We start from the raw sequence: 15,637 nt of genomic DNA on the forward strand, positions 1-15,637 counted from the left end.
CAAGGAGAAAATTAAGCCTCTTAAAGTGCCCTTGATGTAATCTCTCAAACCCAGGAATAAGCCACACTCTTCTTGGAAGATTTACCATGCATGACCTCAGGCTACACTCAGGAAATATCTCTACTTACATCAAACTAGGTCCTGGACACGGATGCCAAGCAATTAAATGGGCAGTCGTGAAGCATGCAAATAGCGAGAGAAGACAGGGCCTTGATTTAAACACACAAAGTCTGGAGGCTGAGAGAGTAGTGCAGAGGGAAGCATAGAACACTTCACCCATCTGCAGGAATTCACTCTGCGAGGGCCTCAAACACTGTGCGAGTAAAAGAGAGTCATCTCTCCGTGTGGTCGAGTGGACTCTGGGGACGAGTGATGAACCAAGACAATTCACCAGAACACTGAGGTCAATGATAAACACTTAAGACAAGTGAACTTACGTCTTCAACCCAGCGGCAAGTTAGCAAGCAGACCACTTAAGAGCCCCTCTTCAGAGATAAAAGCGAGAGGCAGCCATTTGTCTCGGTCTAGCTGTCCTCAGCAGGTGCTTTCCCCCACTCGACAAGTATTTAATAAGGACAGGCTTCATTCATTCAGTGCTTGGACTCCCTAAATCTCAGCACATGACCTAAGAAATACTGTCCCCCAGAGACGCTGCTTTTCTACCTCAACACTACTCTCTTCCTTAACTCCAATCTGGAAAACAATAATTTTTCCTCACACAAAGCTAACTCTATAATCAACAAGTTTTCCTCATCAATTACTCACATTTTTTTTGTTGAATGAACCTATCTATGAAACAGAGACAGACTCACAAAGAACAGACTTATAGCTGCCAAGTGGGAGATGAGGGGAGGGGGAGCGGGGGGAATGGACCGAAAGTCTGAGATTAGCAGATACAAACTAGTACAAAGAATGGGTAAACAAGGTCCTACCACACAGCACAGGGAACCACAGTCAATATCCTAGGATAAACCATAATGGAAAAGGATATGGGAAAAAACGGTGCGTGTGTGTATAGATATATATATAAAACTGAATCACTGAGATGTATAGCAGAAATTAACACAACACTGTAAGTCAATTACATTTCAATAAAAAAATTTTGTTGTTGATGATCTACCATGTGCCAGATGTTGTTTGACTCTTGTGGACAGGGTGCCATGGATGGTTTCTCTCACGAGCTTACATTCTAGTGCCATGAGACAGGCATGCAATGAATCATGTATGTAATACAGGCAGACCTCATGTTACTGCACTTGGCTTTACTGAGCTTTGCAGATGCCACTATTTTTACAAACTGAATGTCTGTGGCAACCTTGTGTTGAGCAAGTCTATCAGGACCATCTTTCCAAAAAACATTTGCTCATTTCCTGTCTCTGTACCACATTTTGGTAATTCTCACAATATTTCAAACCTTTTCGATATAATTATATTTGTTAAGGTGATGTGTGATCATAGATCTTTGATGTAACAATTATAATTGTTTGGCAGGTACTGTGAACTGCACCCAAATAAGATGACGAACTTAATAAATGTGTTCTGGCTGCTACGCCAACCAGCAGCTCCCCGTCTCTCTCCTTCTCCTCCAGCTTCTCTATTTTCTGAGACACAATACTGAAATTAGGCCAATTAATAAGCCTACAAAAGCCTCTAAGTGTTCAAGTGAAAGGAAGAGTCACACATCTCTCACTTTAAATCAGAAGCTTGAAATGGTTAAGCTGAGTGAGGAAGGCGTGTCAAAAGCCCAGACAGGCCAAAAGCGAGGTCTCTTGAGCCAAACAGCCAAGCTGTGAATGAATGCAAAGGAAAAGTTCTTAAGGGAAATTGAAAGTAATACTTCAGCGGATAGACAAATGATATGAAAGGGAAACAGCTTTATTGCTGACATGGAGAAAGTTTTATCAGTCTGGATAGAAGATCAAGCCAGCCACAACATTCCTTTCAGCCAAAGCCTAATTCAAAGCAAGGCCCTAACTCTCCTCCATTCCAGGAATGCTGAGAGAGGTGAGGAAGCTGTAGGAGAAAAGCCTGAAGCTTGCAGAAATAGGTTAGCGAGGTTCAAGGAAAAAAGCTGTCTCCATAACATAAAAGTGCAAAGTGAGGCAGCAAGTACTGACGCCAAAACCTGCAACAAGATATCCAGAAGATCTAGCTAAAATCATTAATGAAGGCGGCTACACTAAACAACAGATTTTTCAATATAGATAAAACAGTCATACTAGAAGATGTCATCTAAGACTTCCATAGCTAGAGAGGAGAAGTCAATGCCTGGCTCTGCGAAGGACAACAGGTTGACTCTCTTTTTAGGGGCTAATGCAGAGGATGACTTGGAGTTGAAGCCAATATTCAGTTACCATTCTAAAAGTCCTAAAGCCCTTAAGAAAAAGACTCAAGCTATTCTGCCTGTGCTCTGTAAATGTATCAACAAAGCCTGAATTACAGCACACCCAGTTTACAACACAGCTTACTCAATATTTTAAGCCCACTGTTGAGACCTACTGCCCACAAAAAAAAAAAAAAATTTCTTTTCAAATATTACTGCTCATTGACAATGCACCTGGTCATCCAAGAGCTCTGATGGAGACGTACAATGAGATGAATGTTTTTCATTTTTACATCCATTCTGTAGCCCATGGATCAAGGAGTCATTTCAACTATTAAGTTTTATTCTTTTAAGAATTGCATTTTATAAGGCTGCAGATGCCATAGACAGTGATTCCTCTGATAAATCTGGGCAAAACAAACTGAAAACCTTTTGGAAAGGATTCACCAGTCTAAACACCATTAAGAACATTCATGATTCGTGGTAAGAGGTCAAAATAACAACATTAACAGGAATCTGGAGAAGCTGATTCCAACTCTCATGGATGACTTTGAGGGTTCAAGGTTTCAGTGGAGGAAGTAACTGCAGATGTGGTGGAAACAGCAAGAGAATTAGAATCTGAAGTGGAGCCTGAAGATGTGACTGAATTGCTTAGATTTCATGAGAAAACTTGAATGAATGAGGAACTGCTTCTTATGCATGAGCAAAGAAAGTGGTTTCCTGAGATGGCATCTGCTCCTCGTAAATGCTGTAAAGGTTACTGAAATGACACCAAAGGATTCAGAATATGACATACACTCAGTTGAAAAAGCAGCAGCATGGTTTAAGAGAACTGACTCCAGTTCTAAAAGAAGCTCTACTGTGGGTAAAATGCTATCAAACAGCACTGCCTGCTACAGAGACCATTCATGAAAGGAAGAGTCAAGCCATGTGGCAAACTTCATTGTTGTCTTATTTTAAGATGTGGTCACAACCACCGAACCTTCAGCCATCACCTCAAAAATAGGTTAGCAGCCATCAACATCAAGGCAAGACCCTCCACCAGCCAAAAAAAAAATATGACTTTCTGAAGACTCAGAGGACGGTTATCCCTTTTTTGCAATAAAATCATTTTTAATTAAGATATGTACATTGGTGTTTTTTAGATGCAATGCTACTGCACACTTAATAGACTATGAAAGTGAAAATGTCAGTAGCTCAGTCATGTCTGCCTCTTTGCAACCCCATGGACTGCAGCCAAGCTCCTCTGTCATAGAATTCTCCAAGAAAGAATACTGGAGTGGCTTGCCATTTCCTTCTCCATGGGATCTTCCCAACCCAGGGATCAACTCAGGTCTCCCACACTGCAGGCAGATTCTTTACCATCTGAGCCACCAGGGAAGCCTATTTACTATAATATACTATATACTACATATAGCCTATATACTGTAATAGACTTTAGTATAGTATAAATATACTCTAGCAAACCAGAAACTTTGTATGACTCACTTTGATATTCACTTTATTGCAGTGGTCTGGGACGGAAGCTACACCATCTCCTAGGTATGCCTGTTATCAGGGGATGACACGTGATATGAAAACAAGGAAGAGGCTGAGAGCAGGGACAAGGGGGACCTAGGAAGACCTCTATGGAGGCGATACTGGAACAGACACCCAAGTCAAGTGAAGTGTGAGAGAACAGCCCCCACCTTCAGAAGCCAGAAGGAGGAGATCAAGCAGCAGAGCAGGAGCTGGAACAGCCTGAGTGTAGGAGGAAAACCAGGTGAGGACCGTGGCGCAGAAGCCAAGTGAAGACAGCCAAAGAGAGAGCTGGCTACCTGCTGCCGAGGCCACAGGCAATGACAACTAAGCGCTGGCCACCAGGCATCACTGGCGCCTGGAGAAGTGTACTTTCTGTGAAGGGATGGGACAGAAGCCAAATTGGTGGGTTCAAGACAGAATGAGAGAGGGACATGGAACAGAATGTATGACAATTCTTTTGGAAGATACTGACTCCAAGGGAGAATAGAGGAATTGGGAGAACTGTCAACTGGGATATTGGGTTAAGAGTGTTGTGTTGGTGGTACTTTTCCCCTCAAGATGAGAGAGACTACAGTATGTTTCTCATGGAGATGATCCATCAGAGGGAGAAAGCTGATGGTGCAGAAGGGAAAGAAGATTCATGCACGAGTGAGAGCCTTGCATGCCAACAGGGAACAGGCTCCAGGGCTGTGCAGCTACAGTGCAGGTAGGCTAGCAGATTTAGCATGAGGAAATGATGAAACTACTTCCCAACTGCTTCCTTTTTCTCAGTGAAATAAGCCAAGTCATCAGCTGCCAGTGAGGTGGGGACAGAAATACAGTGGGCTCTGCAGTGCCAAGAGTCCATCTGGAGGTTTATGGTCATAAATAAAAAGTGAGACGATGCAGGATGGCTGGTTTTCTCCAGCCAGGTTCATCAGCCTGAGGCAGGAGCAGGGTGGACAGAGGATGGAGTTTTCCTAGGAAAGTAAGATGAAGGGAGAAATAGTCAAAGAAGTTGTGGGATGTAGGCAAGCACCTTGGGGTGGGGGTTGAGGGTGGGGCATAGTGGGAAGAGATAATAAGGGTGACAGAGGATGAAGAAGTGCAAGGGTCACCAGGTCAGAGCCCCTTGGAGGGTGCAGGCTGGGTGCACTTGGGTAATAACAGGAATAAGGTGAAAGAGAAAAGGCGAGGGTCAGATGGGAATGCTTGTCAAGATTTTGATGGAGGTACAGTTATTGGTAATGATAAGGTCTACACTTGCGATTCCAAGTTTAGTGGGTAATAAAATCAATTTAGCCGGTCATGACCAGCAATTTTTTTTTAATGAGACAAAATAAAAAGTATGTGACTACATTACAGCTAGTAAGGGTGAACACTGTTGGTGAAACTTGGTTCCGTTGTATGTATATTTGCATTGGGTCATCACATAAGATGTATTTCTCCTATAAATCGGGGTTTGAAAAAAAAAACTCCCCCAGGACACCAGGGCAAGGTTTCTCTATCGTGACACTGCTTATGTTTTAGGCCACGTAATTCTCTACATATGGGGGCGGGTACTGGGGGAGTGCATTATACAGTGTTTGCCAACATCCCAGGCCTCCACTCACTGAATACCTGACGCACTTCCATGTCCCCTCAAGGTGTGACAGACAAAAATGTCTCTGCATGCCTGTGTGCTCAGTTGCTCAGTCGTGTCCGACTCTTTGAGACCCTATGGACTGTAGCCCGCCAAGCTTCTTTGTCCGTGGGATTTTCCCGGCAAAGAATACTGTAATGGGTTGCCATTTCCTCCTCCAGGGAATCTTCCTGACCCAAGGATTGAACCCAAGTCTCCTGCGTCTCCCGCATCGGCAGGCAGATTTTTCATCACTGAGCTACCCGGGAAGCCCTAAAATGTCTCTGCTGCTCCTGCTGCTGCTAAGTCGCTTCAGTCGTGTCCGACTCTGTGTGACCCCATAAACGGCAGCCCACCAGTTCCCCAGTCCCTGGGATTCTCCAGGCAAGAATACTGGAGTGGGTTGCCATTTCCTTCTCCAATGCATGACAGTGAAAAGTGAAAGTGAAGTCGCTCAGTCGTGTCCAACTCTTCCCGACCCCACGGACTGCAGCCTACCGGCTCCTCCACCCCTGGGATTTTCCAGGCAAGAACACTGGAGTGAGTTGCCATTTCCTTCTCCAAAATGTCTCTAGACATTGCCAAATAGCCTCTGGGTGGCAAAACTGTTGAGAACCAGCAGTCTAAGAATAACTGTGGGAGGGATGGCTGAAGTAGACAGAAGAAAGGATAACTAAAAGAGAGTTGGTCAAAGGACTGAGTTGGGTGGACAATCTACATAGATGCCCAAGTTACCAAAAATGTTGATCAGAGAAGGGACTGTGGTCCAGATGAACACCATCTTCAAAGAATAAGGCAAAGTGACCCTGAGAACTGTAGATGCATGTTCTCTACCCCAGCTACATATTAGAATTACCTGGAGAACTTACCCACTAATGTCCAGGCCCCATCCAGACCAACTAAATCAATATCCCCAAGTGATCCCAACACGTGGCCAGGGTGGAGAACCCTACAGAAGGGGTCCACCCTCCAGGGGAGTATGATGAAAAACAAAAAAACAGGAACCAGAGACTAATAGGCTTCTCTGCTTTCCCATGAGAATCCACTACAGAATATTTAAAATAAACCTGAACTTTGACTTTCACTGTAGATTAACCACACATCCATGTACGAAACATCATTATATCCCCAAACACCTACATCGGATACAGACAACAGTTCAGTAAAGTAACTCAAATAATTCTTTTTCTCAGCAAGGTGAAACTGATAAAACTGAGTTAATTTGCCTCGACTGGCATTGTAACTTCCATCCATGAAAGGGTAGAGCACTGGCTGGACAAGAACACAACAGCTGCAAAACACAAGAAACTGTTCCCCTACACCAGTGGTTTGCAAAGTATGGTCCAGGACTAGGAAGATCAGTGTGATCTGCGAACTTGTTAAAAATGCAAATTGTCAGGCCCTACCCAAGACTTCCCTGGTGGCTCAGACGGTAAAGCATCTGCCTGCAATGCAGGGGACCTGGGTTCAATCCCTGGGTTGGGAAGATTCTCTGGAGAAGGAAATCGCAACCCACTCTAGTACTCTTGCTTGGAAAATTCCATGGATAGAGGAGCCTGGTAGGCTACAGTCCATGGGGTCGCAAAGAGTCGGACACAACTGAGCGACTTCACTCACTTTACTCACTCACCCAAGACTTGCAGAATCTAAAACTGTGGCTCAACAAAGTGGGTTTTAACAAGTCCTCCAGGTGATTCTGATGGTGAAGAATCACCATCTCCTGCCTGCAATGCAGGAGACCTGGGTTCAATACCTGGTTTGGAAAGATCTCCTGGAGAAGGGAATGGCTACCCACTCCAGTATCCTTGCCTAGATATATCCTTCCCACAGATGGGGAAGCCTGGTGGGCTATAGTCCATGGGGTCTTAAAGAGTCACTGTGCAGGGGATTCTGAGGCATTCACACCTGGAAACCACTGAATCTAAAGCACGGTTTTCAAATTTGCAGCACAGCCCTGGCTTCCAAGTGGTTGAGATTCTGAGTGTCCCACCAGCATTCAGAGTCATGTGATATGTACTTTTTAAAATGTGAATGGAGGTGTCACTGCTTTTGAAAGTTTCATTTTTTTGGTAGTGACTGCCAAGAACTCAAATACTATTAAGTTTCAAAAAACACATCTAGAGGCAGGATTGAAAATGGTACACAGGTAGAGCAATCAGCTAAGCTAAAGATAGTATGGATGGAGACCGGGATTCAAATGCCAGCAGAATCATTTAGCAGCGACGCAGCAGCAGCAGCAGCAGCAGCTCTGGGCTTCCCTGATGGCTCAGATGGTAAAGAATCGGCCTGCAATGCAGGAGATCCGGGTTCGATCCCTGGATCGGGAAGATGCCCTGGAGAAGAGAATGGCTACTCACTCCAGCATTCTTGTCTGGAGAATTCCACAGACAGAGGAGCCTGGCAGGCTACAATCCATGGAGTGCAAAGAGTCTGACATGACTAAGCAACTAACACACTCATGTCTCTCTCTCTCTCTCAGGCTCAGGAAAACCAAGTTTGAGGACATGCTGCCTGTCTCCTGGAAGACTCTCCAGTTGGCCAGAAGACCTCCCCTCTACCTTCAGAATGGGATCAAAGAAAGTCAAGGAAAAGGGCTTCACAAACTCTTATCATCATTGTCCTGGGAGACAAAGGTAAATAGCTCTTCTGGAAGCCAAGGCTTATACTGAAGGATTTCACTTAAAGTTGGGAAATCTCAGAATTTTAGAAGATAATTGAAAGTTTCCAAAGAGACAAGAGATTGCTGCAGAATGGATCAGGAAAAAAAAAAAAACAGAATATTGCCCAGTTTTTGTTTCTAAAATGGTTCCAGACAAATTTCGTATTCATTAACCAAATAATTCTTTAAAATGTTTCCATATGAAAAAAGCCTGAATGTTTAGGCAAGTAAACCATTCAAGGTGTATAGGGAGCAAGTTAATCACCCCTCCGCCCCACAGCTAATTTTAAACAATATTCGGTTTTAATGTGTCCTTCCATATCTTTCTTCAAGGTCATACACATAGGGCTTCTTTTTTAAATCAGAAATAGTATCATACCACATATGATATTTGCCAACTTTTTTATTTACATATATCATAGACATCCTTCACAAAATAATCTCTCTATATATGGATGAGAGGGTCCATATATATGGACCCTATATATTCATCCTACTGATGGAAACTCATAATGCTTCTAGCTTATTTACTGTAGTAATCTGGCAACAAACATCCTCACACACAGATCCCTACATGCTGTTTCTACTTCTGCAAGAAAGGATTCCAAATATGCGACTGCATACACAAATATACACATTTCAAATTTTCACTGAAACTGTCTGCTTTCCCACAAGGGTGTACCCATTCATACTCCCACCAAGAGTCTGAGGGTTGCCTCCAACCCACCTAACAGAGGATGTTACCAACCTTTAAAACACGCACTAATTGGATGAACAGAAAACTAACCGTTCTTGGCTTTTTAATTTGCATTTCCCTGACCGTGATGTGTTATGAGAATCTTTTCACGTTTATGACCATTTGTATACCCCTTATCTCGAGAATTGCCTGTTCACATCCTTTGCATATCTTTGATCATGCTGTCCTTCAAGTACTATTTAATCTCATACTATTGCCCTCCTCCACCTCCCAATCTGCAAGACGCATAAAGTATAAAAGATCATGTTCTAGGAACTGGGTGTGTGGGGTGAGGCCAGGAGATGTCTAAGTACACAATAAACCCTCAAAAACAATCAGAATAGCAGTGAATAGCAGACTTAGAAAATTTTGTTTGAGTGCAGCTAAAAGAGTAAAGGGAAATACAAATATTCACTTCCTATTCTACATATTCAGAACAACATCACTTTGGATGAAATTTAATTGTTGGTTAACGGAGAAATGAAACACTGTCCTAGCACTGACTCTAACAACCCACTGTGAAAGAGCGGCAAAAAAGCCGTCTTGATTCACAGCTCTGGGTGGTACATAATCAAAGGCTCTCAAAACCAAGGGACACCTGCCACTAAGCCACAGGCTTGGTCAACAGACAGGTGAAGTCCACCTTAAACATTTTGTTCTTTTCTTGTTTTATCTCCACTGCCATCCAAGGTTTTTTTGCCTTTGAAAATTTCCTGCTTATTGAGGAAGGGAATTGAGGACAGCCTACAGGGGAGTTTGATAGAGTTCAGATTTCTTAACTCTTTTAACTTTAGGCAAAACATCTGGTTATACCCAGCATTTATCCCCATTATTTGTAATAGTTCTGTTTGGCTTATATTTTAACTAGTCTCCTTATTAAATATAAGAGTAATAGGATTAAAAAGTTCTGGGGGAAAGTACTGTAATTAAAAAGGCACCAGTTGGGTATATGTTAAGCTGTAATTCTGGTCCTGCTTATTAAGTTTTCCTTCTTGTCTTTAATTTTTTTTTTAACCCATAAAAATAACTTTGAATTACTTAACTCTTTTTTAGTACTTCCTGTATTGGCTAATTCACCACCTCAAACCTCCAAGAAAACATTATGACTCAAAAGTTCTGAAGTAGTAATGTCAGATATCACAAATTTTAGACACTGTCCCAAGAGTCTGGGCATGCCACACACACACCACAACACACACACCACACAGTAACTTGACAGGCAATTCTCCAAAATGAATAAACATTTCTAACCTCTTGAAGTTATAAAATCTTAATAGGAAAAAATTGCAGGAACTTTGATCAAGCCAAGAAGTTATAATAAGAATCAGGCTGCTAAGTCACTTCAGTCATGTCTGACTCTGTGCGACCCCATAGACGGCAGCCCACCAGGCTCCCCTGTCCCTGGGATTCTCCAGGCAAGAACACTGGAGTGGGTTGCCATTTCCTTCTCCAATGCATGAAAGTGAAAAGTGAAAGTGAAGTCACTCAGTCGTGCCCGACTCTTAGCGACCCCATGGACTGCAGCCTACCAGGCTCCTCCGTCCATGGGATTTTCCAGGCAAGAGTACTGGAGTGGGGTGCTATCGCCTTCTCTGAAGAATCAGGCAAGAGGCAACAAAGCACAATCTGTAACACTTTGTTAAGAGAGGCATAAAAAATATATATATTGAATGAAGATACAAGGGTTTATAATAAAACTTTTTTAATTTTTAATTTTAGCTTTATTGAGAATACTTTAGATTTTTATTATGTAATGTTTAGCACATGCACAAAAAATATGTGACATACATATAGTTATTAAGCACAATACTAAGATGAATAAATACATCTTTAGACTTTTTTTTTTTCTGAGCAGTTGGTAAAAATTTAAATTGTTCACCACCTATAACCATCCTTAACTGCTCTTGGAAACAAATGATCTGCTGGTAACAGGGAGAGGAGGAATGGGAGAATCAGTATAATTTGAGCTATAGAAGAAACTAGACTAAAGCAAATAACACACACACACCTCTTTCTAAAACCTGACTTTGCTTAAAAATACTTTAGGGAATACTGTTTGAAAATCCCCAAACAAGTAGATTTAACAGTAGATGAATTCAAAACCCATATAAATAAACCTATGCCTATAAAGAATATCCCCAATAACTCAATGAACAGGGCCAAGTTTTAAAAGTGCACTTTCCCTTTGGAGGTAAAAGCACATCAATGCCAAAAACAGAACCTCTAATAATTCTTCAGTACTCCTTGATGACCTGAGTGGGTACAAAGGCAGAGAGAATCCAAGGACTTCCCCAATCTGAGGAGCCCTGTGTTTTCTGATTCAAGGCACCATTTCTAAGACTGGCAAGTTTACAAAAGGGATGGAGGCTTTCAGCAACTAATTTGATTCTCTCCTAAATTAATTACGCTAATTCTAGAAAAATGTATCTTAGGCTCAGGTTGTTCTCCACAGTTCTAGGGCTCAGTGAAAACAAAATTAGCATTTTTGCAGGTATCCCTCCTCTCTCAAGGTCATGTGTCTTGTCACATCCATGGCCTCTCCCGGGTTTTTGCATAGGTACCCCAGATCAGCCAAGGAAGATAAAATGTTGGAAATTCAATGCCTGACATTCTCACTGGATAGTATTTATTGAAGGGACAGACGTAAGAGCAGCCTAAATCCTGACATCACAGGGCACATCTCTGAGATGAAAGCCTCCCCCCTCCCCCACATGCTCTCAGTGATCCCATAAAGCCTTTCCAATGATGAAGCCCCAAAGTGCTGACATGACCTCAATACTATGGCATCATTTCTCTAGCCAAGGAAAAAGGCTGGCACGTTCCTGCCAGCGAACTGTAGGTCAGCCAACTCGCCCTTCCCCTGCCCCTTCACAAAGCAGAGATCACAATCTATCTCAAAAGTAAAGATTTCCCCACCGCCCCCCTCCCGAGAAGTCGCCAACTCCAAGCTCTGAAGAAAGGAGAATAGCGCTCAACCTGACGAATGTCACCACTCAGCACCCCGGGTTCTATCAGAAGCCAAAGTTCAGTGGTATTTAGAGCACCGAGCTGCTTGTAATTTATTATATCTGGGGGTCCAGTTCTCCAGAACACCCACCCCGCCCCGCTACTCTCGCGTCTTTAAATGCGTCTCGGACAACACCAACACTTCCGCTCATTCCCCTCTCTCATCGTCTAGAAATAACCAGAGGTTAGTTTTAACCACAAGACAGGCATTCTGAATCAATCTCCTTTTCCCAAGTCACCTGGGTTCTTCACGGGCAGCAAAAATCCAAGTTTCCCCACGCATCCCGTGAAACCCCAACTTCTGGAATGTCCCCCTGACCTCGCCTCCACCAGCTGGCACCGCGGGGAGAGCCGAGCACGCAGCCGCGGGCGCTGCTGCTGTCGCGGCCGCAGCCAGAGAGTCGAGAGGCGGCTCGGGCTGGTCTTCCGCCACGGGGTCACCGCAAACCACGGACGATAACCGGGGCTCCTCCTTTACGCTGGGAGTGAGCTCCCGCGCTCTGATGGGCACCCAGGAGGGTCCTGGCGCCAGCAAGACGGTCCACACCGGCGCCCGACCGGGAAAAGCGGTCAAGCGCACGGCTCCAGCGGAGCGCCCCGGCGGCCGCGGCCGCAGGAGAGGGGCGTGTTCCTTGCGCCTCGGAGCCCGACCGCCGCGTCTCAGCGGGACCGTGGACCGAGGCAGGCAGAGCGCGCAGTCTCTGACGGCGGCTCTCGGCCCTCAACCCCAGCGAGCCGGCCTGGCGACGCGCTGCAGCCCGCGCGCCCTTGCGGGGACAGGCGCGGTGCGCGCCCTGTGGAGCCGCCTCCGTGCCGGCCTGGGCGCACAAACTTTCCCGGGGAAAACCGCTCCAGCCTCTCCTGCCGGGGCGCCGCGCTCTTCCCCCGGCCCACCAGCTGTTCGCCCACTCCCCTCGGTAGCCAAGACCCACTGAAAATATGGCGCCCTCGAACGTCGCTCCTCGGTCCCCTTGGGGAATCCCGAAATGCCGGTGTCCGGGACCCCTGGCTCCCGACGGGGGCGAAATTTCAGCTCCTGGGGCCAAGGAAGGAGAGGGCGCCCCTGGTCCAGCGCGAGGACAGCGGCGGCACTGAATCCCAATCCTCCCCTCGCTCTTGGTCCCCCAGCTTCCAGCAGTTTGCTAGTGGCGAGATTGCCAAGTAACACAATCGTGGAATCGGCAGGTCTGAGAGTCCGGGACTGGGAAAGGAGCTCCGCACCGGCCGGCTGTCTTTGCCCGGAGCCCGGCCGGAGACTTGTTTGCAAAGTGGCGCTGGAGTCGGGGCGACCAGTGCTGGAACGAAGCCGCTCTGCCCGCGCCAACTCTCCCGGCGCGGGGGCCCGGCCGGGGCCGAGGGGACACTCCAGACAGGCGGGGCCGCTTTTCAAAGCCCAGTTACCGGAAACCCAGGGGGAGCCCCGCAGGGGACCAGCTGCCCACAGCTAGGAATCCGCTCTCGGGAGCCGGCTGTGAGGCTGTTTGCAAACCGCCGCGCTCGGGTCCAGCGCAGTAAAACATACATGTGCAATAGACAGGTGCATTAATTTCATTTTATTTTTATTTTCCTGCAAAAAGCTCCCTAGAACATCAAATCTGGGAGCTTTGCGAGGTTTTTTCTGCATTGGCATCACTCACGAGATGCAAAAGGAAGGGGAAAACCACCCACATTTTCCTTCTGTAAAGGGGAGGGAAAAGACACGAGAAATTCATGCAACGTGCATGCAGCTGGAGGAAGAGGAAAACCCGAGTGAGCCGTGCGCCTTACCGGGGGATGCATTTACTGTCTCACTGCAGAGCGCCTGCCTCGGAGTGCAGCCGGCGTCCCCCAGCGCGCCCAGCTACCGCTCCGCTCCCGCAGCCGCCCCAGCCGCTGCCGCCGCCGCTGGCTCCAGGCGCGGAACAAGAGCCGAGGGCGAGCGCGAGCGCACGGCCCGGGAGCGCCGGGAGGGCAGGAAGCGCGTCATCACTCGGGGACGGCGCGGCCCCGCGCGGCCAGGGTTCGGCCGCCGCGCAGCGCGGCACCGAGGTTGGGCAGGCACGGGCTCCACCGGGCATCTCTTAGGTCTCTAGCCAGCCGTCCGGTGCTGGGAGGTTTCGGGGGCAAAGGGGGGCGCCGGCCGAACTGTCGCAGAGCTCGAGTCTGCTGTGTAAAGAGGAAGGGAATGCACCGTCTTGGGGAATGGGGCCCCTGGGTCCGCAGAGCGCTTCCCCAAACCGCTGGCCCGCCGCGGAGGGGAAGCGAGGTGAGGTTCCAACACAAGGAACCTGGTGGGCTCTGGGGTCCTTTAGCGATGCTGTCGGTGGGAACCCCAAGCAGGATTGTCCCTCTCTGTAAGTGTCGCACGCGCCGACACCAAAACCCACCAGGTCAGAGGTCATTTAGGGATTTAGAGAACGGCTTTTAGGGATGAGGGGGTGTAATCTATTAAATTCAGCAGAAGAAAATTTTCTCCTGCCTACTGTGCCCTTAAAGTCAATGATATATCTTTGCAATTACACAGCCATTAGGAAATGTTGTAGGATGACCTGAAACAATGAGAAGTTTTGGAGGTCAGGAGACATCGCAAAACACTATGTACTATATGATGTCATTTTTGAAATTATGTGGAGAGGTAGAAAAGACTGGAAGCAGAAACCAAGATGTTAACTGGGGCTCGGTAATTGGAGTTGTGGGTGATTTTTCTTTGTCTGCTTAGTTCTAGTTTGTGATTTTTCTATAAGGGACACATGAAAGTGAAGTCGCTCAGTCGTGTACAGCTCTTTTCGACCCGATTGTAGCCTTCCAGGATCCTCGGTCCATGGGATTTTCCAGGCAAGAGTACTGGAGTGGGTTGCCATTTCCTTCTCCAAGGGACATACATAACTTTTGTAATTACAAATAAAATGTTTTTAATAAGAAAAGACCTTGCATTTTTCTCCATCCCAATATAAAATAATCAGGATTAACTCCTTTTCCCAAAAAACAGGTAGCAAATCTCTTTAATTACTCCTAACTGAAACTACCACAACTTTTTAGTGTTTCTCAGAGCATGAAACTTCTGCCCTTATGAACTGGAGACTATGTAAATTGATCTGTCTCGATGAACTCTGTTGAGACATTGGATAAGGCTGGATACTCTATAAGAAAAAAAAAGCATGTTCTTGTCAGGGCTGATGGAGTTGACTTTACTATGACCACAGATGTTAATAACAGAGAACAGCTTTGTAACTTATTTCAGAAAATAAACTTTATAAAGCAAAAAGCACAGTTAGAGAACCAATGAACTGGCTACTTGAGAAAGTTCAAAACGGTTCTGTTCACCACACTCTTTTAAACATTCCCCAGTCTAACAATCACTGGTGGTGGCAAGAAGCCACCTCAGGGGATGGTTAGAAAAGTAAATGTTTATTGATTTTTGTAAGAGATTGGTAATAAGGTCATTAAATTAATGCCACCTAAATTGTCCCTTGGTTTACTGACCGTATTTTTATAGCTCAAATGACAGGTTTGTGTAAGAGGCTCTTCAAGACAAAGAGAAGAATTGACTACAACTAAAGCCATTTTCCCCTTCTGCTTAGTTGTTAGTTCATGGGTCCCAGTGACTTCTTGTCAAACATCTCAAAATTAGATTTTTTCCCCAACTTGGATTTAAAGATTTTCCATAATTTAATTCACCATTCTCAAAATATCCCATGTTCTCCCTCTGCCTGCCAGTGAGAAGCTGTTGAATTTTAGAAAATAATAGCAAAGTTATTTCTTGTGCCTCTGTACCTAAAAGGGCCGGACACTTAGTAGGTACACAATAAATAC

General features: G+C 45.6%; 1 protein-coding gene and 1 pseudogene across 8 annotated transcripts in view; one reads left to right on the forward strand and one right to left on the reverse strand.

Moving 5' to 3' along the window:
• TLN2 (talin 2) overlaps positions 1 to 13,745 on the reverse strand; it is a 496,539-nt gene extending 482,794 nt beyond the window's left edge. For 5 of the 8 annotated variants that reach the window (XM_027553842.1, XM_027553840.1, XM_027553843.1 and 2 more), the window contains exon 1: positions 13,613 to 13,745. The gene's annotated coding sequence lies outside the window, so the exon portion shown is untranslated. The remainder of the gene's footprint in view (positions 1 to 13,612) is intronic. The other 3 variants (XM_027553838.1, XM_027553836.1, XM_027553834.1) reach the window with 1 other exon arrangement.
• Positions 1,409 to 12,780, forward strand: LOC113899632 (annotated as a pseudogene).
• Positions 13,746 to 15,637: the final 1,892 nt, after the last annotated feature.

The sequence above is a fragment of the Bos indicus x Bos taurus genome, chromosome 10 (assembly GCF_003369695.1).
Source record: "Bos indicus x Bos taurus breed Angus x Brahman F1 hybrid chromosome 10, Bos_hybrid_MaternalHap_v2.0, whole genome shotgun sequence".
Lineage (NCBI taxonomy): Eukaryota > Metazoa > Chordata > Mammalia > Artiodactyla > Bovidae > Bos > Bos indicus x Bos taurus.